Consider the following 6474-nt stretch of genomic DNA (forward strand, 5'->3'; position numbering starts at 1 on the left):
GATGTATTAAATAAAATTAATAACAATAAATTTTAATATTTTTTTACTAATGTTCTTTTCTAATCAAATATTTCCGTTCTCGCACATATCACTACAACTTTTGCACTTTATTGGTTCTAGAATTTTGCCCCAATTTTTCTTCGTTATAGGGTCCCATGCCATATGCTTCTCGAAAGCATTGTGCAACTATTTGCAACAAAGTTATAAAATAAAAGATTATTGTGGCGTCTTCATTTTTATTCTTCATTCATCAGCCAAAAATGATTCGATACTATCATATATATCAAAAGAACAAAAAAGAATGATGAGGGAAAAAAAAAACTATATATATGAGATAGACAAAGGGTGTCAACTTTACTACTATTCAACATCACTTAATTGTACCTTTGAAATGTATCAAATTACTTAAATTACACATCCAATTAATGAACAATATGCACAACTTAATTCTAATTAGGAAAAGTCTAGAAGGACAACAATTTTATTAAATTTTGGTCAGCATATAATCAACAAAATAAAAATAAGTAATCTCATACCATTAGATAAAATCTCACACCATTAAAAATATTATTAATAATTACTTAATAGCTACAAATCACAAAAGTTACTGACCCTTAACACTCCTCTTCCAATTAATTAGCGTGTAGACTTCTAATTCATTAGCTTAATTTCCTTTTCTCGCATGTGACCTATGACATATGACTTGAAAAGACTTGCTATAATATTAATCAATACAACTTTTATATAGATTTTAAAATCAACAGAATATATATGCTTAAAATATAGAAAATAAAATATATTTTTTGTCTTTAAAATTTGGTAAAAATTTTAAAAATACTCCTAAATTTTATTTTATTTTAATTTTGTCCCAAAAGATTTCGATTTGCATCAAATATACCTACGACGGCTAAATTTTTAAAAAATTTAAGATGAATCTAACAATAATGCAAGAAAATTATGCTTGATTTGTTTGTGTTGAGAGTTGTTCTTATAAAATTGTTGTTGAATTGGTCTTAAATTTTTTGAAAAATTAGCCGTCAGGAGTATATTTGATGCAAATCAAAAATTTTTGGGACAAAATTAAAACAAAATAAAACTAAAAAGTATTTTAAAATTTTTATCAAACTTCAGGGACAAAAAATATACTTTACCCAAATATATAATTAAAAAAATGTTAGTTTACAGTATTTACGCTCTTAAGTATGATTTCTTTTATGAAATTTTATAACAAATAATCTTTGTCTCATAAATAATTATAATTTAACGATTTTTTTTTCAAAAATAATAGTAATATTTTATTCAATAAAAAATTAAATACAATGTCCAAAAGTCAAGACAACAAAAATAGAAAAAAATTTTTAAATATTCACAAATAATTGTAATAAAAAAAATAACTTAAAAAAATAAATAAAAAAAATTAAAACATTATGCATAAAACAAAATAGATAACTCCTCATATATTAAGGATATGGATGATGAGACGTTCTTGAGCATATAGTGCATGTATTCGAATACAATTCAATAGGTCATTTTTATACTTTTGTTCTTATTATAGACCGTATTGATCTTTTGACACACTTGATATATAAATGCCGTAATTTGCGTATGAAGGTCTTAAGAGATTATTAGATTAGACACCACCACAATGAAAACTAGACCAATAAAGACTATAAAAGAGTAATATAATTAAATAGATTTTAAGCTTCTTGAGTTGAATAATTGAGAATTGAGAAAGACATGTGGGTACCATGGTAGACTTTTTAGAATATTATGAGTTGTGACAAAGACAAGAAATATGCTTGCTCAATATATTGGTGATGTGGGAATATGTGATTTTGAGAGCAATTAGAGATAAGATTATGAAAAGCTAGTTGCATTGTTATTATAATTTGGAATTTGGAATTTTGTTTTGTATGAGTAGTGTTAAAGAATCATTAGAATTATTTTAGATCAGTTAGTATCATTTATATTTATATAGTATATCTATATATTAATTGTAGAATTCTATATTTTTATTACTTTGATTCTTCTTATACCTATATATACTTCTTGTACATTGTATTTTTCAACACACTCAATAATATATAAATCATTTCTCTAGTTCTTGTTTCTAGATCAACCTGAATAATACACAAAACACGTTTCTCAAATTTTTCTCTTGTTTCTAACATGGTATCAAGAGTTTAGGTTTTTTTTTTTTTTTTCAGAAACAATTGGTTTCTAGCTCCTTTATCTTGTTTCACCGGCAATACTTTGTTCTCCATTTTCGGCTCCTTCCTTACGCTTTGGTTCGTCACCGCCGTCACCCTCGCAATAATTCATCTCTTGATTATTCTCCTTTTGATCTCATTCACTCTGATGTTTGGGGTTCCACTCCCACCGCTTCTATGAGATGAGCTCGATACTTTGTTGTTTTCATTGATGATTATTCACGCTTTACTCGGGTTTATTTGATGACCAATCGCCATGAATTACCTCAGATTTATATGAACTTTGCCACTATGATTAAAACTCCGTTTTCCAAGGTTATTAAGGTTTTTCACTGTGATAATGCTATGGAATACCATGATTCCAAACTCTTAACCTTTCTTGCAGAACAGGGTACCTTATCTGAATTTTCTTGCCCTAGTACGTCTCAACAAAATGGCTGAGTTGAATGCAAATACCGTCACATTCTTGACTCTGTTCGTGCAATGCTTCTTTCTTCTTCGTGTCCTAAGCGTACTTGGGGTGAAGCTGTTCTTACTGCTGTTCATGTTATGAATAAACTCCCTTCTTCTATTCTTGGTAATGTTACTCCCTTTGAGCGTCTTTATCGTACCTCCCCAGATTATAGTTCTCTTCGAGTTTTCGGTTGTATCTGTTTTGTTCTTCTTCAACCTCATGAATATAGTAAACTTGAACTTCGGGCTCGTATGTGTTGTTTCCTTGGTTATGGCACTGAACACAAGGGTTATCGTTGTTGGGATTCTCTCTCTAAACGTATTCGTATATCTCGTTATGTTGTCTTCTGTGAGCATCACATGTTTTCTCGGTTCTCCTCCTTTAAGTCTATTTCTCCTACTCAGTCACCTTTTTTCACTAACCCCAATGTTGATCTTTTTCCTAATGATGATTCTACAGGTCACCCTCCACAGCCTCCTATTTTTTCGCCTTCTCAATCTCCCGATAATTCCGGACCGGACGACGCTCCTACTCCTACTGTCATGCCTCCTCCTTCCATTCGCTGTTCCAGGGTGAGAAATCCACCTCCTCATCTTTTTTATTATCATGGCTTTTCTACTATTTTTCATCAACATGAACCTAAGTCATTTAGAGAAACCTCCACAAATCCAAATTGGCAACAAGCAATGCAGGAAGAAATACAGGCACTTGAAAAAGTACACACTTGGGACTTAGTTGATTCTCCTTCTAATCAGGAAGTTGTAGAAAGCAGATAGGCATACAAGATCAAGACTCGCTCTGATGGTTCTATTGACCGTTATAAGGCACGATTGGTTGCTCAGGGTTATACGCAAGAGACTTTTGCTCCTGTTGTTCGTCTCACATCTGTTCGAGCTCTTCTTGCCATTGCTGCGGTCAAAAAATGGTCTCTCAGTCAGATGGATGTGAAGAATGCATTTCTTAATGGAGATTTGAAACAGAAGGTCTATATGAAACCCCCTCCGGGTTATCCTTGTCCTTTTGGCAAAGTTTGTCTCCTTCGCAAGGCACTTTATGTGATTAAGCAAGCTCCTCGTGAATGGTTTAACAAGTTCAGCACTATCATATGCAGTCTTGGTTTCACTTGCAGTCCTCATGAGCATGCTCTCTTTATTCGTAAAAGTGAACATGGAGTTGTTCTTCTACTTCTGTATGTTGATGACATGATCATTACTGGAGATGATGCTGATGGTATCTCTGATCTCAAGGCGTCCCTTCAACGTACTTTTGAGATGAAAGATCTTGGTTCTCTCAGCTATTTTCTTGGTCTAGAAGTCATATCCACCGATGATGGCATCTATCTCTCTCAAGCTAAACATGTTTCAGATCTTCTTACTCGAGCCAGAATTACAGATAGTCGCACTGAGTCTACTCCTCTTGAGCCTAATGTTCGATTTACTCCTATAGATGTCACTATTTTGGATAATCCTACTCTCTATCGACAGCTAGTTGGAGGACTCGTCTACTTAACTGTCACCCGCCCAGACATCGCCTATTCAGTTCATGTACTTAGCCAGTTCTTGTCAGCTCCTCGTACTACTCACTATGCGGCAGTTCTTTGCATTCTTCGCTACATCAAAGGTACTCTATTTCATGGTCTTTATTTTTCTGTCCAGTCCTCTTTGTCCCTTCAGGCATACTCTGATGCTGATTGGGCTGGTGATCCCACTGATCGTCGTTCTACTACTGGTTACTGTCTGTTTCTTGGCGACGCTCTCATTTCTTGGTGTGCTAAGAAGCAAACGTTCACTGCTCGATCAAGCACAGAAGTTGAGTACCGTGCCCTCGCTGACACCACTGCTGAGGTTATCTCGATTTGTTGGCTTCTTGAAGATTTGGGTGCTCCTCAATCGTCACCTATTGATGTTTTTGTGACAACCGCAGTGCTATTCAAATTGCCCATAATGATGTTTTTTATGAATGCACCAAACACATTGAGATTGATTGTCACTTTGTTCGAAAACGTATTCGTATTGATGCTGTTCGTCTCATTGCTGTTAGAACACTGGATCAGACTGTTGATATCTTCACGAAAGCTCACCACCTGACTCGTTTTCGGACTATGTTATCCAAACTCAAGATGATATCCTTAGCTCCCACTTGAGTTTGCGGGGGGATGTTTGAGAATCACTAGAATCATTTTAGATCAGTTAGCATCGTTTATATTTATATAGCATATATGTATATTAATTGTAGAATTTTATACTTTTATTAGTGTAAACCATATGCATTGATGCCCTTGTATATATTTTTATATATATATATATATATATATATATATATATATATATATATATAATTTAATTTATTTAATTTTTAGTGTATATTTCTTTATTTTTAATTTTATTTGTATTATCTTTCTATAGTTTGATGGGTCTATGAAAATACATATTAACTATTTTATCTATTCATGTTTTTCTTTTTGAAAGACAACCATAATTAAGAGTAAAATTTTTGAACTAATTCCAATTTCATATTCTTTTTATAAGCTCAAAATTTATCACTCAATCCGATCTTATGATAATAATATGACCATATGGGCCCAAAAAAAACATTAAAAAATTATCTAAAATTAAAAGAACATAACCAATTTTATAGTTCTTATTCCTTGATGTCTAAATATTTAAAATTTATTAATTTTTAAACTCTTAAAATAAATATTAACTATTTTATCTTTTTGACACTTAAACACCAAATTTTTAGATACCTTAACATTCACCAAAAAACATCTCCCTGATATTAATTAGTATAATCAATTAATCATCATCACTTATAATAAAAACATTGCATATGTGGGGTCAACTTAGTGATCCAAGAGAATTGATGGCTATGGTTGTCTCAAAAGTGTCAACGGCTACTTATTTGAATTTACTGAGTAAAGGAACTATATATGATAGTGATAATGGTAGTGATGAAATTTCAGAAATTTTTATATATTATCGTTCAATCATGTATAGCTTTTAAATAGCAATAAAATATAAAATATAAAATGTATGAAGAAATAGTATATCCAAATGTTTTTATTTATGTAATAGGCTACTTACTAAATTAAAACTTAATTTTAAAAGAGCTTCACTCAAAATTAAAAACGTAGCTAGTATATATATGTGCTAGAATTTTATGGAGTAAGTAGCCAAACAGCGCAATGAGTAATAGCTCAAATGACATAGACTTCCCATATTTAATTAAGAGGTTGTGGATTCGAGTTTCCTATCTTTCCAAATTTTAGCCAATGAGTTATAGCTCAAATGACATAGACTCCCCATACTCAATTAAGAGGTCGCGAGTTCGAGTCTCCTATCTTTGGTTAAAAAAAAAAAAAATAGCCAAACAGCTCTTATTGACTTTTACGAAAATTTTTTTGTTTTTTAACAAAAAAAAAATTCACTTGTCAGGTTAGATATGAAAATGAAATATGCGATATATCTTAACATTGTAATTTTGGGTATTTTTTAAAATGGTGGAATATACACAAATTGGGTCCTAAAAAATCGAATGGTCTGATTTTTATATCTCTTACAAATCAGACGGTTCAATTTTAACTTCTAACACTACAGCTGTGTAAAACACTTATACAATTATATACTCCATAAATATGTCTTACATCATTCTCTCTTCCATATCTAAATTAAAAAGTGTCAAGAAATATTGGTAATTTTTTAAAATAAAAGAACAACGTTATTTTTTGTGAAAAATATTGACAGGTCTCAAAAAGTGAATAGTTAAAAATCATTTTATCGTTTAATTTTTATTTAACAACTATGTGGTTAT

Source organism: Arachis ipaensis, chromosome B07 (genome assembly GCF_000816755.2).
Source record: "Arachis ipaensis cultivar K30076 chromosome B07, Araip1.1, whole genome shotgun sequence".
NCBI classification, from domain to species: domain Eukaryota; kingdom Viridiplantae; phylum Streptophyta; class Magnoliopsida; order Fabales; family Fabaceae; genus Arachis; species Arachis ipaensis.